Genomic DNA, 19,253 nt, shown 5'->3' with positions numbered 1-19,253 from the left:
TCTGTCACTCACAGTCATTACCAGACTGAATTCTTTAGTCAAATGAAAGCTTTTTCCTAGCTTTTTGGCCTTGGGTAAGTCCCTGAAGCCACTGGCCCTGTTACTCATACACACTTATGCACAGCTATGCAAACACATGTGAAGCTGACTAGAAAGTAGCCCTGCCTCCCTTGCCCTGCAGACTACTAAAGCTACATGCTGAAAGTCTACAATGGCTGAGCTCTATCACAAACTCACACTTCAAACTTCAACTTCTCCGTAGGCTTCTCTTCAACCCACCCTTCCGTACCAGCATCTGCTGTAATTCCAGACCAAGCCTACCCATCTCTGCAACAATGAAAAAGAACTCAACTCTCCATCACTGTCCTCAGCCTTCCCTACCACCTTGTTGGGTAAGATTCCATCAGATATTCAATAGCTCTGCATCAACAAATTCTAAAACCCCTCCACTAAGTGACTGCCCTTCACCGTGCATGCTCCTGCTATCAACAACTCCAGGACCAGGTTGGTGCCAGGGTCTGGACTAGAAAGAAAAGGCAGGACACAGCAAGGCAATATGGCCACCGAGGAGTACTGCAGACAGTACCTATGAGAATGCCACCCAAGAAGCAAGCTACTATCCACAGAGGCTGGCCCTATGGGCAGGTCATGTATTAGACGCTATTCTGGGCCCTTACAGACATCCTCTAATCTTTACAACTGAGCATACAAGGCATATTTATCCCTCATTAAAATCACTTAAATTAAGGCTTAAATAGGTCTGGTTATTCATTCTCACTGAAGCTGTCTGTGCACACCATTCAAATATAAGCAAACTTAGAGCTGACATTTTCGAGTCCATGCATCTTTGCTGGGACACTATTAGGTTTGTTCTGTTTTATTTTAATGTTTTAAAGTATGTTTATTGTAAATTGCATTGTTTACTCCTTGAGATTCAGGGGTGATAAACTGATATTCCCAGAGTTCTCCAGTTTTTCAAAATTATGATTTTAAGAATACTTCTAACAATCTTCACACTCTATTATATGGATACTTACTATCTATGTTTAAAGAATAAAATATACTAAGCTTACTACTTACGAAGAACTTTAATATTCCATTAAAGTTAAAACATTATAAAGTTGTATACAACAATGAAAAACAATTCAAACTTCAGATCGTGTAATCACGTAAGAACCTAAGATCAGCATTCCTATAACAGGTTTGGCACAGAGGAAGGTGACTCGGTCATGGAGGAGAACTTGTGGGCACTGCCCATTTAAGAACTTATTTCTCTAGTGTTCAATGTGCCCATATGCTAAGAGGTGGTCTTTATAAACAAGCCCAGGACACTCACAAAGAAGCCCTTCCTGACTGCTAGCCCCATTTCACAGATTTTGCCATACACACAATCTGGTGGGCACAGGCTGGGAACTGTGTCCTGGGCTTGATCTCTCTGTGTGGCTCCTGCCTCATGTAGCTTTGTTCTACTTACATTCTGAGTGAGAAACAGTTTAAACCTAAAGGATTATCACAAACAAGTCACCCGAGCAGCATTTAATTTCAAGTCAGGAGAAGATGTTTCCCAAGCAGCAACCTAGTTCAGATCCTAAAAGTGCTGGCAGAGAGTGGCTTGATCGAGGCTAGCAAGGGAGCAGTCTGACCCTGGACTCTTCCCAAAGGCCAGAGTCATAAAACAAAGCTGTAATTCCCACAATTTCACAAACACAGCACCTTAACTGTGTCTGCTTCCCCAGTAATAGGGTGAATGACTGTACAGTCTTTTTTAAAGGAGATAAATGACCAGAGGCTGGGGATGCACCTCTGTAGCAGAGGTAGGCTCTGAGTTCAATCCATGGTAAGAATGATCAGAGGAGGGAGGGGTAAAAATCAAAGTCGGAAATTTGGAGGTCACTGTGAAAACCACTTCCTCGATCTAAAAGGCAAACGTTTCTGACAGAGGGGTGACACTCTTAGGAACTTGAGTGCTAGAAGACAGACAATATTCTAACCTAACTGTGGTGGCCCAGCATCTGAAGAAGGCATGTCTCTCCCACTGAGCTAGAGAAAAGGGGTTAAAGAGAACTGAGCAGAGGCTGGCAGCTACTCTTTAGAGCTCTGCTCCTAAAACAGGCTTCCTCTTGAACCAGTCTGAGGCAGGGTACCTTCAAGGCCAGCCCCGAACCATGATGCAAAGGTGAGCGATGCTATAGAACACAAGGCTGTGTAGAAAGGGCTCCTGAGAGCTCAAGCATGTCCAATGGGGGCAGATGAAAGTCTTTCCACATGGACTGCTCCTGTTTAGAAGTGGAAACTGAGGTAAGCATGAAGGAGTTCCTGGCAGAGAGAGCCATCTCCTGAGACAAGGCATGTGAAGATGTGGTGTGCAAAGACAAGTCCTGAGGGAAAGCAAAAAGAAGTTGGACACAGGGATATCACACATGTAAGATACCCGAGGCTGCAAGGGAAATTCAGCCCAGAGCTCATGACCGAGGTTCTGAGCTCACTGTTCTTAGGATTAGTGGATCTGAGTCTAACCCTTCAGCAGCCAGAGGTAAGTGTCCACAGACCTCTCTCCTATCAGCCTTATTACAGGACAAGAAATTGTACAACTCACCAATTCCTCACTCCCCACCACGGCTTCCTAAGACTGCAGAGTGCTAACTCAAGCGGCTACAAAACAGACTTGCGGTTTTCAGCCCTGACAATCCAGCTCCACAGAGTTACAGAGAAGGAAGACCAGGAAGTCATACGGTGGGGAACCTGGTAACTCAAAGAGGAGACAAGATGGCCATAGCCTGCTTCTCCATGAACCCATTACATCATATAAATACCTGGTCATTGAGCTTATGTTAAACCAGCAAGAGCTTTAACTTTATAAGAAGGACAGGAAGGAAGAAAGGTCGGTAACAAAGGAGGGATAAAAGAGAACAGAGGAAAGGGAGAGGAGGGAAAGAGGCAACTTGGGTTGGGAACAGACCATTTGAAATGGGCCAAAGAAAGAAAAAGGCAACATCTCCCAAAGCCAAGGGGTTTAAACAGGTTCACTGTGCTTGTAGACACAGAAAGGATATACACAGGTCAAGCAGAGTAATGCTATTCTAGGTGACTGTTCAAGGTGCAGTCATGAGAGGACATGCAAGAACAAAGGACACAACTTTTATGATTGATTTCTGAAGCTCCTCAACCAAAATATATCAGCTATATAAATGTTCAGGGGAAGTAGACACATACCAATCACTCATGATAATTATTTCTTGAGAGAAAAATGTATAGGGGTGAGTGTGGGGTTAGCAAGTCACAAAAAGGCCATTAATCCTCCCCCTCCTGTCTTCCCTGTATAGTCTTGCAATATGATTTTAGAGCTTTTCTCAATAACACACACGGTCTTTCTCTACCATATTACTACTGGCAAGTATACATGACCCCACAGACTCAACCACTGCCCATTTGACAACCCAGCTGGCATGTTCCTACCTTACCCAGAACTATGTAAAAGACTGTCAAGTTTTTTAGTGCACTCAAATATCTTCTGAACAATAGCAACGAGAGAAACATTGATTAAATACTTCATGCATGCAAGTTATTAAACTTTTTCCATGCATCATTTCACAGAAGCTTCATAGACGCATTTGTCAGTCCCAGTAGCCCTTTGACAGAGGAGAATGCCAAGTCACAGAAACTAAACAACTAGGCCAAGGTCATGGGGTGACAAAGCAAAGACTCTTAGACGTAAACCCCAACAATCCACCTCCACAGCCTGTACTCTCTCCACTGTGTTCCAAGACCGCAGCTAGAAGGGTAGGTGACCCTCCTCTGACTCCTGGCAAATGGCTTCTCTTCAAAGACTCCTAAATCATCTGGGAACCAGTGATTCTACAGCTGAACCAGGAAGCACAATGGCTGCTGGCCACACTGCTGTAGACTCCAGATGCCTGGGTCTGTGATAGCTGCTGTCTGTTTCCTCTTCTCTTCACTTCTGGCATTTCTGCTGGTTTCCAGGTTTCATCAAAATGACTGGCAGCAGAGCCCTGCCAGAGGTCTCTTTCCTCTCTCTCCTGAGATGTGGGAGTTGTGGCCCACAGGGGCTGCAATCATCTAAGCAAAGAGGCAGGCTCTCCTCCCTCCTCATCTGCCATGGGCATCAATTGCTGATTAACTGCTAATTCTATACTTTGTAGGCCACCTCCATCCCTCTCCTTGACATAGAGAATAGACAGGGGGAACCACCCCTTTCCCTCTGTGTTCGGGGCTATAATATCACCCTCCCCAAGTTTTGTAACTGGTAGGCATCCCCACAAAATAACTCCCCCTCCTGGAGCTCACTGGAATCCCACCCAGGCCAGAGGTAACTGAAAATAAAAGGATATGATTGGCTGCCAATTACATCACTGCTCCACAGACCTGATTAAAGTCTTAATTATTTGAATGCCATTTTCTTTCTACACACCTTACTTCACAGACAAATAACCACAAAGGGAACAGCATAGGGTGACAGCAGTAATAAACCACCGTTCCTGCCTCAGGTAGGACAGAGGAACCGTTTGCTAGAGACATCTGTCATTAAGAACAATCCAGTCACCAGGTGGGGACATACAGCTCTCTATATTAAATTAGAGGAATGATTCAAAGGGGACCAGTTTCAGCTGACAAGAGCAAAAAGAAAATCAATTTCAGGTTGCCAGGACAACTAGACTTTTCCTGCAAGAATAAATCTGATCCAGCCCTAAAATCTGACAACCAAATGCTCCCTCACATTACATCACATCCCTAAAACGTGTGTCGAACCAGTGAGATAATCCAGACAGCGGATAACTCTCTACAGCAGCCACAGATGAAGCACTGCTAGCTCCGGCTCCGCCTGGCTCCTCACAGCACATCTACTCACTGTCTCGGTTTTACCATGACCAGATTCTTAAAATAAAGCGAAGGCACCTCGCTGTCAAACCTAGATCTAGAGAAAGCAAGGCTTTCTTTGTAATACAAGGTGTCTGGTGGCCTAGACCTGTCCCCATCTCCCCACTCTGTCATCCATGGACTGACTACACAAGAGCAACAGAGAAAGAATCCAAAGTTGCTCCACAGCACCTACCACAGTCCTAGCCCTGAAGTGACTGTGGAGAAAGCCGTTGTTTTAGCAGTGAGTGAGTGTGAGACATGGGTCAGCAAAGCAACTGTTCCTACTCAGAGAGCCAGTCACCATGAGAGGCAGGCTTGTTATCCAGCTCCTGCTAACAGCTCCTGTACCACTTCCTCAAATAGCTCTCAAGTCATTCCATCTCTGCCTCAGAGACTCTGGGAGCCAAAGTTAAGTCCATTTGATCCCCTACTAATCCACAGAAGACAGTGACCCCAAATGGCCTTATCCCAGGAGGTCAGAGTCCTGGACCCAGATCCAATAATATCTGATGAGATGTGCCTCCTCTACGCATTTACATTCTCGGAAGGCTGAATATCAACTTATCTCTGGGGGCTATTAAAAACAAGAACAGCTAATAAATCACTGGAAAGCACTTTGCAAATATAAAGTAATACAAAAATGCTAAGTACCAATACCATAAGTGCCTGAGGCTGAGGCTGTTCCCTGGAGAGTGGGGATTTCACATGGGCCAGGCAGGCTGTGCTATACAGCCTCCAACAGCAGCCACCAGCAGAAGTGCCCCCCAAAAAGTCATGCTTCATTCTCAGGCTGCTCCCAGATGCTCAAAAACATCTCTTAACTCTACTGTAACATAGTGTATTATAAAGGACATATAAAAAGAAAACACCAAGCGGGGATTGTACATTGTACCTGGTCACAGACAGGAAGGCAAATATCAGGTTGTCCCTGACCTGTGATAAACCAAGTAGACCATGAAAAATAATGAACTCATTAGAAGGTATTCTGCAGCGAATTTACCCTTGACAGCCAATCCAGGATCTGAATCGGCAGAGTCTGAATAATGTACACATGGGAGGTCTCCAGCTATAGGCACCATGGGAGAAAGATGTAAAAACAGAGCACTTCTTCCAGACAGTCACAAAGGTCTCATTGAGAACCTTCTCCAGGTGGGGTAAGCGTAAGAAGAAATCAAGGAGAACAGAGTCGAAACAAATCAAAAGCTTATGCCAGGGAGAGTTCACTCTAAACCAGAACCTGTCATGACAACTGCCATAACCTTGAAGCTTCCTGGACCACGTTTATCTGTCCATAACTTACCACTAGATATAAATAACATACCTATTGCCCAAACTAGTTTTGACCATCATAAGAAGCTGAGAGCAACCTCTGCTGTCTGGTACACACTACATATGTGCAATCAGTGAGAGGCATCACACTAACACAAATGGTCTCCGTGTATCCGGGCTAGTGCCGGATAGAAACAAAGACAGGAGAAAACACATGAAGTCAAAGGTCTATACCAAGAGAATGGAGGAAAAAAATATCAGTTCCCTGAAACTCAGCCTTATTTCTACTAGAGAATGACCACTATATCCTCACTCCCCAACATTTAACTCTGGATGGGTAATGGTAGTCCACAGATGGTCAGACATTTTCAAACATCAGGCTGTGGTAGAAATTGGAGAAGAGCATCGCCTAACTTCCTTGTCAAGCTAGAGCTCATCTCTCTGAATTCTACCACTGAAATGTTGGCCTGAGTGTCAGATACCTCCAAGAGTCTCATCCCAAAACAGGGAATTAGTCTTTGCAGGAGGAAAACATTTCACCACCTGTCTTCTGCATTTAATACATAGAGATGTGTCTCCTAGGGAAGTTTAAAAAAAAAAAAAACATGAAACTAAAGAGGAAGTTCTCTTTTAGAATTTGGAAGGCAGAACAGGTAGATTTTGGAGTTCAAAGCCAGCCTGGTCTACACAGCAAGTTCCAAGATAGCTAGAGCCACACAGGGAAACCCTGTCTAGAAAAACAAAACCAAAAAAAAAAAAAAAAAAAAAATCAACCAAGGAAACAACTCTACTACTAACCATTAATTATTATTAAATAATTTCTATCAAATGGAGCCCTTTTCCGTTAATAATATGCTGTGGCATTTAGGCAACCAGGCCTTGGGATGCCACCATTTCTTTAAAGGAATCTTGCGATGCAATAACATACTAAATGGCCCTAGGGTCCCATGGTCACTTAGCCTCCCCTCCAGGTCTTCTGATTCTCAATACACACTCCATCCTGTGCCTAGAGCACCGTGAGCAGCTAGGGGAAGCTGAGTTTCACCCAGAATCTAAGTCTTCCCATGTAAGAAGTCCAAGAACCCAAGAGATCAAAGAAGAGAGGGCAGGAAGCTTCTGCCTGAGTCAGGCTGGAGAGGAGATAACGCTAACATTGATTTCCCAGGAGAAACACAAATGGAAGAGTGAAGAAAGGGTCAAAAGAGCAGCCAAAATGAAAGAAAAACTACCTTGCTTGTTACATTTTAACTGTATTTCTGTTATGTCAACTTTTACAAACATACTCTTGCTCAGGCTTCCAAAGTTTGCTATGAGGCCTATCAGGCTCCTAGAACATAGTAGGTCCTGAATAAGTCTCTGTAGCACAGTTTGACTAGATCCCCACCATGAAGGAGGAAAGGGCTTTCAGAGCCAACAAGTGTAAGATTCAATGGGCACTTCTGCTTTCTTGCTCTAATAAGATGGGAAAACATGGCTGACACTATAGTTCATGCCTCTTGTATATGGTCACCATCTATTCACCAAATGTGACTCAGAATGACCCCATGCTGGAACAAACAAAAGGCACACATTTCCCTAGACAAAATCCCCACAAAAAAAGAAAGCCTTCCTGGGGAAGCAGGCGGAGTGTGGTGAAACATTCCCTGTACAACCAACTGATGTTACTCTGAAACTGATGATCCAAAACCAGCGGGGACATGGCTGGACTATTGGCTACTTTGAGAAATGGTGCTAACATCTACCTCTTAAGACTCCTATGAAGCTGAGCCTGTTCTCAGAGGCCTATAATCCTAGCTACTCAGAAAGAAGGAAAAACTGGTATCAAGTTCAAGGTCTGTCTGGTCTATAGAGTAAGTTCAAAGCTATCCAGATCAACTTAGTAGAATCCTGTCTCAACCACTCCATGCTAAGAACTGAAACAACAAAGTCAGATGTTTTATTGGAAAAGAAGAAGGGGACAAGACATGGAAAGGGCTGGATTCCCTCCCTGAATTAAAAGTTTGCCTGTCATTGCATCCTGTTAGAGTCCCAACCAAAACTAGGGATTCATTCCTAGAGAGTTCAGAAGATAAACACTGCCCACACTGGGGCGTGTGCCATCACTTGGAGTAAAATTGGTAAGTTCACAATGTTGACAGGAGCTGGCCCCAACCAACCACCCTTCTACCTTAAGGCCTGCAGCCTGCAGGGCCCCAACCACCCACTCTTCTACTGTAAGGTCTACCGCCTGCAAGGCTGGCACTTTTATCTAGGGCTGGGCCTAATCTTGAGAAACCATTATTATTTATTACATATGAAGCACTTTCTATCTGCAGAGTGCTTTGGAATTAGTTTTTATCAGTTACTCAGCATTCTTAAATCTAAACAAAGCCCAGGCCCTGGTGGAAGATGGCAAACCCCAAAATTCACTGACTCATCTTGCTGCATAGGTCCACTCTCACCCTCTGTGACAGGAGCAAAGAGAACAGTCAGAACAGGAGAACAAAGTGATCCAACAGGCTCTATGAGGACACCTGGCACTGGGTTCAATGTCTGGAGTTACAGCAACTCTGGACCTCAGAATTTATACTTTAGAGCTTGAGAGGACTGCCGTGGTCCCCTCTGTGGTTCTAAGAGAGTGTAATTAGGTTTCAAATATCATGTGAAGGAATGTAGGGCATGTTCCTACATAACTCAAAACCTGAGCCACTGTATGGATACAATTCCACTACCAAAAATGGTATCAAAGGGGAAAATACAGGATAGGCTTACTTCTCCAATCCTCAATTTCCAGATTAAGATAAGAAATCTCAAAGCACAGAAGAGAAACTTTTTCAGAAAACTGAGAGTTGACAACTAAAGAGACAGAGACAGACAGACACACAGACACACAGAATAGAATGAGTGAATCTAAGAACTCCTTAAGAAGAAAATGTGAGTTTAAGAGAAGGGCTTGGTTTTCTTAATACTCTCTGTGTCTTTGTTAGTATTGATGGAAATTAGGAAGAACTGAATACTGAAGCATACGGCTACCCTTCACTACAGATATCTCTCATGGATCAGTCAACTTGTATTCATCACCAGACATGAACACTGGAAAAGAGCCTAAAGGACAAGAGCATGCTGGGCATGCTGTCACATGCACACAACATGACACTGCTCACTCAGGAGGCTGGAGCAGGAGGCTGACAAGTCTGAAGACTGCAAATTCAAGGCCAGCCTGGTCTACAGGATGAGCTCCAGGCCAGCCAGAGCTACAGAGTTACATTACATAAATTACCAGGTCCTTTCCAGGCCTTGATTTGTGGCTCACTTCAGAATATCAGCACAGAGCCCAAAGCTTGGCACAAAACATAAGTTAGAGAATGATTAGTTCGTCGTTGCCCTAAGTAAGTGGAGGTAGGCATGCATAAATGAGAAGTCAGCAACCAGAACACCTTACTGCTATTGTCCACCACGGGACCTGGCATAACTCACCTGAGAACAGAAACTGACTGATACATAGCCTTGCTAATCACAGAGCTAGTCACCAAACATCACAGGACTTAAGACTAATTAAATAGCATCCCCTACAATCCTATGGTCTGTATACATCGGTGTATGAGCACAGCAGAGTGTGTGTCCTCATCTTGCTTTATACGGAAAGCTAAACCTTAAACAAAAGTACCTTTGTACCAGCCTAAAAACACAAATCCTTTGTGTCCAGCCACCTTCTCACCACAGAATACCCAACAGCTCTCTTTGAGCTTCACTGTGGTCATTAGTAAGATGAAGGTAACAATTGAAGCTCGGCCCCCTTACAGACAAGTTACAGAGCTCTGGTGAATCACTGAATGTGGAAGGGCTTAGTCCACTGTGAAGCGCTTATAAGCCTACGTCACATATCATACTCCCCAAAGGATTAGTCATGGTCAATAAATTATTACTGTTTATATGACTGGTCTTTCCTGTGGTTTCCTCATAATAGCACCAGGCATTTGTAACCATTAAAATTTATGCTTTTACTGAAGCAGAAGATGCACTGGTCTCGGTGTCCCTACGACTCCCTCTGAGCTATTTGTAGAGCCTTCTAGAGAATCCCAGAAATCGTGCTTGCTCTTTACTCTTCAGTTCCGGCCCTGACCCAGAAGCCACCCATGCACCGTGTTCAGTCTCCTCCTTCTTTCACACCCTACAGCACAAAGTGCTCACATTCGGGTCAACTTAAAGATGGTGTCACCCTAGACTAGCACCATCAGTTGGAACTACATAAAGAAGGGGAGTCAGAAGCTATACTGAAGAACCTGATCTTGATATTGCAGTGAGCACACAATGCAAAGGCATAACTTTGTTTGAGCAATGTTTGGTGTTAAAGATTATATTGGCAATTTGGTGCAAATAAATCCACTTGGTATTGCTGAACAAGAAGAGACAACATGAAACAACAAGAAACTGATCTATAGGCTTCGGAGTTAGAAGAGACTTTCAAGGACCAATCACATTTCTACTTGCCAAATAGAGAAATGAGGCTCTAAAGAATGAAGCATGACTCAGAGTGAGCTCTGATACAGCTTCCCCAGAACATAGACCTCTTGTCTCCCATCCCTCTGCTTATATAGCCTCATCTCGGTTGTTTCCTTCCTCCCAGAACCAGGAGGCTGCTCTATAGCCAGCCTAAACTGTAACAGGGAAATGTAGTTCCTGCAGAGTCCTCAACAAGGAAAATGGTGGCTCCTAAGCCCCTATAGCTTTGTCAGAGCAGTAACATTCTACAGTTACTCAGGATAGACAAGCTGCATGCTGCCATTGATATATAATAATCACAGGCTAGAAATCTGTCAAGAATTTTCTTTATCTTCTGACGAAGAAAGTTCCTTTATCTCGTTAGAAATACACTTTGGGAAGGGGGGGAGGTCAACACTGACTACAACCTTCTACCAAAAGAGTAAGTCACAAATGCTTGTGACAAGTTTACAGCACTTAGGGACAACAGATTGAAGAACTCATGAAGACAGAAAGCATTCAAAGCCTTTCATTGTCTCACAAGCAGATGACCACACACAACTCGAGGGCCAGGGCTCTGCAAGTCCATTCTCAATCTTCCTTAACATCTGTGACAGCCCAAGGACTCATCCAGTTCCCATCTAGGAAAGTATCTCATGCCCAGTTCCATCTTGTAGACTGGACGGAAACAGTGGGATCTGCCTGCTGCTGGCCCCACTTCCCCCATAAAGCAGGCTGAATGGACAATGACAGCAATGGCTGGGCAAGGCCATGGAAAGGCTGCATTTAATTAGTATAAACCTGCAGTGTAAGCCTGAGACATGCACTAGATGCCTCCCTACACACACTGCTTGTCCAGAGATAAAAGAATGGGGGAAGGAGGTAGACCCAGGTGCAAGGAATGCATGCTGTGCCTAGGAGCAAGAAAAGACCTGCCAAGCAAAGGTAATAGCATGTCCAAACGTACTTAAGGAAATCACAATGGAGGGTGCAAGACCAGTATTTATTTTGTCTTTTTAGTTCAAGTCACAGAGAGTATCTGGAAGAATTAGAAAATGCTTTGTTTGGGGAATTCCACAGGAAATGAAATTATCTCAGGGAAGATTAGAACTCAAGCAAACAGATACAGTAGATGTCTTGGAGAACACAGCATCCAACCCTGCCACTTTACCACTGAAAAAGGCATGCCAGGAAGAAAGTGTATTTCACAGTTGAATGGCAGTCGAACTGGGCAGAAAACCTATGTCTGCTGGCTGTAAGAATGATTTCTTACTTCTCATCCCATGCTAGCACTGACTTGAACACTAACTGAATTAAACCAACTCCATGTCTGAAGAGGAAAGGAAAAATAAACTGTTGCCTGTGGCAGATGCCTGGAACACTGGCTTCTTTCTCAGAACTTCACAGTTCATGTTCTACATAACGTGCAAATCAAGGAGGGCCCTGTTTCTTCAGTAGTGCACGTACATTTCTTAGCAATGCGTTGCATGTCTGGCATCCTCCAAAGCTCCCTCTCCTGCTCCTCTTATTACCATATTAGGCACTGAGTTCCAATGTCTGGGTCACAGAACTCAGGCTGTGGCTATGAATGTAATCTGCCTTCTGAGCTGTTTGTCTTTACTGGAAGCCCACTGAGTATATCTAGGAAACATTCACAGAAATGCAGAGGGCAGGGAGAAGTGATTCACACCCTAAACTTAGAAAGGAAAGAAACCCTGGGGTTTTTTTTTTGTTTTGTTTTTTTGTTTGTTTGTTTTGTTTTGTTTTGTTTTTGTTTTTTTTTTTTATTTGTTTTCTTCTGCTCACCTAAAGGGATGAGAACCATATTTGAAAGAGAAGGTGGGAAGGTTAGCAAATGGCAAAGGCTTCTGTTCTCCACTGTGGAAACACAGGCCATGAATGAAGCTGTGTGGGGAGAGATTCCTGAGGCCTTGTGAGAAAACTCAAAAAGAAGACAAAAGTCTTGTGAACTCAGTGTAGCGTGTTCCACCCAGGTGAAGGGATAGGAATGAGTTTCCTTCAGCTGTTGTCATTCATGTGCCTCTATTTCTGTCATGTCCTTTTCATTGTACATTTAACTCAGGTGACTTTTCTTATACCCTCAGTGTATAAACTGTCCGATGCTCTGAATAAAGTTGGCTATTACATGAGATTTTAGTCAGCTTCATTTTTAGGTCCCACTCTCCCAGGTTCAGGCTGCCAACTGGAGTGATAAAACCTTCACAATTGTATGTATCTGTTTACGAGTCTGTGCAAGAGCACAGCCACGCTTGTGTGTTTGGAAGTGAGAGTTGTTGTAAACATAAATGCTAGGGGGAAAAAGTTCATTCCACAGAAAGCACGGGACAACTAAGTAGACAATCAGAACCTGTGTTGAGCATTTGTCTTCCTGCATGACACAAATACTTCTTCAAATAGTATCAACTTTCAATTTCTGGAAACTTCATTTCAGAAGCAAAAAGGTTATTTGAAATATCCCTGAAATTGTTATTTCATTTAAAACATTTTAGGTATCTACACATCCCCAAATCATATAAAACTCAGAATGGTTTGAATAGGAAAAATAATTGTTCTAGTGAAAAAAGGGAAACAGGTTTTAGAAGTAGAAATACCTTGTCCACTAGTACACAATTCAATAAGGTGGAAGCTTAGTAATATTAATGGGAAATGTATAAAATCTTATTTAAAAAAAAAAGAAAAAGAAACCAATGGAACAAAGAGAAAGAGAGAAAAGCTCCCTTCAAAGCCTGAGCACCATGTAAGATTCATACAGAATGTGGTCACCCACGAGACACCTTTCCTGGTTTTGGTATTCAATTCTTTATCTTTCTAGTGAGGACTGAGGACAGGCAAGGGTCACATTCTGTACGGGAAAATCCCCCAGAGATGATTCTAATTAGAATGTGAGAACCCTCAGTTCTGTGAAGTTGAACAGTGAACAAGGAATTATCTGCCATATAATTAGTTATTCTGCAAAAATGGACATATCATTTCCATCTTATAGAGTAGTTGAAAAGATTAAATGGGCTTTTAATGAAGTATCTAACAGTGCTTGACATATAACTAAGCACTTAGTACCCTGAGCCTGTCAATAGCTATACAATTTCTGCTGAATGACAATGATTGCTGCAGTGCAAAGACATGAACCAGCAAGCCTAGGTTCAAATTCCCACAATTCTCTGCCACAAATAAACTTGGGCAAGCATACATAATCTTGTTGAGTTCAGTCTCCACAGCCATAGAGTCACCATAAGACTCAATGAGACGGTAGCTAGAAAAGTTCTCCAGAAATGTCTTTGCAGTACAAGAATATGAAGTGTGATCATAAAGGGCAGAAGAGCACAGTGTCACATGGTCACAGCTGGAGCACAGTGCCACATGGTCACAGCTGGAGCTGGAACAGTGTCACATGGTCACAGCTGGAGCTAGAACACAGTGCCACATGAACATACCTGGAGCACAGTGCCACATGCTCACAGCTGGAGCTGGAGCACAGTGCCACATGAACACAGCTGGAGCTAGAACACAGTGCCACATGAACACAGCTGGAGCTAGAACACAGTGCCACATGAACACAGCTGGAGCTAGAACACAGTGTCACATGGACACAGCTGGAGCACAGTGCCACATGGTCAGAGCTGGAGCTGGAGCACAGTGCCACATGGTCACAGCTGGATCTGGAGCACAATGCCACATGAACACAGCTGGAGCTAGAACACAGTGTCACATGGACACAGCTGGAGCACAGTGCCACATGGTCACAGCTGGAGCTGGAGCACAGTGCCACATGGTCACAGCTGGAGCTGGAGAACAGTGCCACATGAACACAGCTGGAGCTAGAACACAGTGCCACATGAACATAGCTGGAGCTAGAACACAGTGCCACATGAACATACCTGGAGCACAGTGCCACATGGTCACAGCTGGAGCTGGAGCACAGTGCCACATGGTCAGAGCTAGAGCACAATGCCACATGGTCATGGCTGAAGCTGGAACACAGTGTCACATGGACACAGCTGGAGCAGGAACACAGCCCCACATGGTTACAGCTGGAGCACAGTGCCACATGGTCACAGCTGGAGCACACTGTCATATGGACACAGCTGGAGCTGAAGCACAGTGCCACATGGTCACAGCTGGAGAAGCATCAGCTGGTCACTAAGGAGATAAAACCCATGTCCACCTTCCACTGCCTGACAAATTCAGCCTGAAGTTTTTCTAAAAACAGTTTAGACCTGCACTATTCTTCTCATAGGTGCTTCCATGGCAGAAGCATTTGTCCCCAACACTGGGGCAAAGGTTTTCTGAGAATGTCCCTGTCAGGACACTGTAGTGTTATGAACAGCTATGAAGGATTGGCAAGCAGCCCAGTAGTTGGCAAGATAGGCGAGTCCAGACGTAGGCTAAAGGCCTGAGGAATGCTATGTACCAAACCTCCTGAGAGGCAAACAGTCTAGAGTAGGCAAACAAAGCCTACTCCATATACAACGTCCATGTGGAGTCCATCTGCGCAGACACCACGTTCTCAGGCTTGGGAGATGGACAGAGGCAAAAGACTGACAGAAGACAGGGTACAGTCACCAAGTTTCCACATGAAGCATTTCACACAGTGGTTTCTACAGTGGGTTCCATGGAGACACACCAATGTGGACAGCTGACTTGGCCCAGGGTAGAAACCAACAAGATTTCTGTTAAGAGTTTTTAAAACCAGATCCCAGTGAGAGAAACACAGAGAACGCTGGAGCTGAAGAACTCATCATCCTCATCACGACCAGTGGAAACCTTCAGAATATGCAGTGTTGTTTAGGAAAAGCCCTTCTGCTTTGGCCGGACGCTAAAGGAAGGGGCAGAGCTGTGTGAGGAGACATGCTGACTCCTCAGATGCTTTGTGGAATACCAGGGGGAAATCTCTCATGAGTAACAACAGTGTGCAGGGGTTCTTCATCCCTCTCTCTATATGCCAGAGTGGACAATATCATCTCTAAACTAATGTGACCAAAGGTCAGCCAGCACCCTTTAACCTGCCCAGTGACAGCAATAGAAAGTGCTAAATACGTGAGTCAGAAACTATTTCTGGAAGCACTACTCAGCTGGGATGCATGGAGAGCCACCCGTACTGCGACCACTGGAGCTGTCCTGACTTTCAGAGCATTCAGAAGCCTGGGTTTTAAAAAGGGACAAGGGAGCCAGATAAATAAATAAACAGAGATGTCCCAGTGACTCATGGAAGCCATTAGTGAGAGAGTTATGCTCACAATAAAAACTTGATATTCTCCCTCCTGCAGCCTTCCGCCCCCTTGCCCAGAAGACACAAACAGAAGAGGAAAAAAGGGTTCCAAGGACAGGTGCCTGCTGCTTGCCCTGTGAGATTCGGGTGTTCTGCCACTGGGGAGGGCTGTGATGGGGGAGTCATGGTTCCAGGTCTTTCGAGACTTTAATAAACAAGGAAGAGAAATAGCCCTTTTATCCCCACCCTGGCTTCGTCTCTGGTCTCAGTCACATTTGGTAGTGAGCAGTCTGTTACACATCCGAGGAAAGCAAGCACCGCATCCCAGGCAGGCGCTGCACAGCCATTCCATCTACAAAACGGATCATCTGTCTGTGAGGCAGGAAGCCCAGTTGGAAAAAGCAAGTTCTGTGCGTTCAGCTAGAAAGCACCTTCTTGTGCTCGCTGTCAAAATAGTTCTGTATTAAACTTCTGGGATATGTGACTAATGTGCTTGGAACCCTTTCGAGCGACTGGTTTATTTATTTAAGGGAGTGAAGGGCTGTGGCTGCAGCTGCTGGGGGTGGCTGGTGACACAGAGAAAGGAGGAGGGAGAAAAAGGGAGGGGAGGACAACTGCTTGGGCTTGGGCGGGGTCAGCTCTGAGGTCACTGCAGCGCCAGGGCCTTGCTGCCACACTTCATTATAGGAGCATGAGAAGAAGCTTAGCCAGGCAAGAACACGGAGGAAAGGCCTATAAAGTCAGGCAGGCATGCTGCCCAGAGGTACAGTTGCCTAACAGTTCCTAAAAAGACTGAAATAAAAAAAAAAAAAAAAAAGTAAAAGCAAAACATAACACCACACCACACACACACACACACACACACACACACCAAAGTAATCTTGCAACAGCGCCCCACAACTTCTAGAAGAAAAGTCCCCAATATTGTAGAAAGGCCTGGAAAAATTGGTTGATTGGAGGCAAATGCCTCGCCTCCATGAGCATTCCAGCCTGCCAATCCCAAATTCCTCTACAAATCTTCATACCTCTTCTATAGCCTTTGGCTTAAAATCTCTCTTTCCTTTACCAAAGTACCGGGCCACTCTGCAAAGCTCTCCCACTTTTACAGCACCCGGGGATCTGCTACAGACAGCACTGAAGACTCTGCAGCATGCCTCAAGGGATGCTCAGCTGTAGAGAGCATGCCTTCCCCCTGACCACTCCCAAGCTTCTTCCTCAAAAGCCAGTCTCCAGAGGGCACACACAGCATGAGGTCCTCACTATAGGCATTCCCAAAAGTTCCCTCAAGGCCTGCAACCACATGCCCACAGGTGAACTTCCTTTTTACCTGTTGCTGGACAAATCTTAAGCAGTAAATGTAAGAAACACAAAAAGCTGAAGAACAATGCCCACTGAAAGGCTACGAACCTAACTCCTGTCAAATCTCTAAAGTCAGCTCATCAGAACTCTCCTGCTCTCTTCCCAGAACCAGCTGCACCAGGCAGTGTTCCTCTACTGCCTGCAGTTGGACTGGTGCACTAAAGGGCAGAGGGGATTGCAGCCAACAGAAAACAGATGAGCCGAACACGCATTTGCATCTAACACAACCTTTTTTAACCCAGTGGTAATTGCAGATTTACATCACCTGCTTATCGTGTGTGTGTGTGTGTGTGTGTGTGTGTGTGTGTGTGTGTGTGTGTGTGTGTGTAGTGGAGTAGGAGGGAAGGAAGAAGGCAGGCAGTCCTGGAAAAGTGATCAGGACACAGGAACAAGAGATCTGCTGCCTCAGCTCTGCCTTGCCAACCTTCACCACTGAAGTATCTGTGTAGAACTCTTGCCAAAGGAAGTTTCTAGAAAACCATTTTCACTTTCTCTCCACAAGCTCCACCTCCCTGCTCCACCTCAGACCCACTTCAGGTCCCATTTTATGCCACTAAAGAAAAAAGGTTTCTTGAGGCAACTGCTTTATGGTCCAGAGGATATCCTAGCCTCGTTCCATTTCTCAAATTCCACAGCTTCTCTCATCCTTGCTCCAAAGCTCCTTACTCCTCTCTTCTTGTCTTTCTCATAAACCAATGCTGTCTCCTATCATCATGCCTTCTTCAGAGGTAATCAACACCTAGAAAGGTTAGCTCCTTGTATTCATTCACTACTTGTCCAAGGACCCAACCACTGAGGCCCATTCCCCAGGACCCTACCACTGAGGCCCATTCCCCAGGACCGAACCACTGAGGCCCATTCCCCAGGACCGAACCACTGAGGCCCATTCCCCAGGACCCAACCACTGAGGCCCATTCCCCAGGACCCAACCACTGAGGCCCATTCCCCAGGACCCAACCACTGAGGCCCATTCCCCAGGACCCAACCACTGAGGCCCATTCCCCAGGACCCAACCACTGAGGCCCATTCCCCAGGACCCTACCACTAAGGCCCATTCCCCAGGACCCAACCACTGAGGCCCATTCCCCAGGACCCAACCACTGAGGCCCATTCCCCAGGACCTTACCACTGAGGTCCATTCCCTCTTCACACTTTTTATTTTGAGACAGGTTCTCATCAAATTGTTCAGGATGACCTTGAACTTACTCTGTAGCCCAAGCAGGTCTGAAGTTGCCATCCTCTGCCTTCCAAGAGCTGGGATTACAGGTCTGCACTAGCTACTTCTTTTTAAGTGAAGGATAGTAAACATGCACCTTAAGCGTCTATGCTCTGTATATCCTAGGAGGAGAGAGTGAACAAGCCCATCCGAAACTCTGTAGTAGTGTCCACAGTGACCCGCACAGACACTACACGCAGACTTCAACTAACTTAGAGAACTATGAAATGCAGGCACATGGCAGACACCCCTCGCACAGAGAAGTCTGCTAAAGGAATGAACAAATATATAAAAGAAGATTAAATGCATGAAGATTCATTAAAGCATGGCTAATGACTAGGTAAAAATCTAGCAGGCAGAAACCCTGAAAAGCAAAGAAGTTCAGAGACTAGGGCCACAGCTGCAGAGGCAGGAGAATGAGAGTGGCCAGAGCCTGGCACAAGAAAAAGCGCTATCAGCCACAGATTAGGAAAGTATTTAATAAGGTAACAGAGCAGTTTCTATGCTGTAGATTGTGAGCCATGTAAGGCCTGTATACACATCACCTTCTTAACATTTGATTTCCGTTTCACAACTAGAAAAACGGATCCAGGTGTTGCGGTGGCATCCGCAGGTGAGATGTGTGTTGGCTCTGGAGAAGCCTACTACAGAAACCAGCTCTTATGACCCCTCTGTAGACGTCCTTAGTTCATCAGGAGGCAAGAGTAGAGGTGGTTCTGTCCCGTGAGCATCAGAAAGCTAAAGTGCTAGAAGCAGAACAGGATAGGTTTAAGGAAAATTACCGATTCAGGGTTTATGGGCTGCAGCCTAAATGGTAAACAGACCCCAGGACCACCCCTTCAC

At 45.1% G+C, this 19,253-nt stretch overlaps 1 protein-coding gene across 9 annotated transcripts in view; it reads right to left on the bottom strand.

Moving 5' to 3' along the window:
* Positions 1–19,253, bottom strand: part of Lpp (LIM domain containing preferred translocation partner in lipoma) — a 597,622-nt gene that overhangs the window by 483,777 nt on the left and 94,592 nt on the right. Inside the window, exon 1 of one of the 9 annotated variants that reach the window (XM_076942743.1) lies at positions 14,505–14,651. The exons of the other annotated variants lie outside the window; for them this stretch is intronic. The gene's annotated coding sequence lies outside the window, so the exon portion shown is untranslated. Of the gene's footprint in view, positions 1–14,504; positions 14,652–19,253 lie in introns of those variants that run through there. 9 annotated transcript variants of the gene reach the window in all.

This window comes from Arvicanthis niloticus, chromosome 12, assembly GCF_011762505.2.
Source record: "Arvicanthis niloticus isolate mArvNil1 chromosome 12, mArvNil1.pat.X, whole genome shotgun sequence".
NCBI lineage: Eukaryota > Metazoa > Chordata > Mammalia > Rodentia > Muridae > Arvicanthis > Arvicanthis niloticus.
Note: the sequence above shows the minus strand (reverse complement) of the source record. Positions and strands in the feature narration are given on the sequence as shown.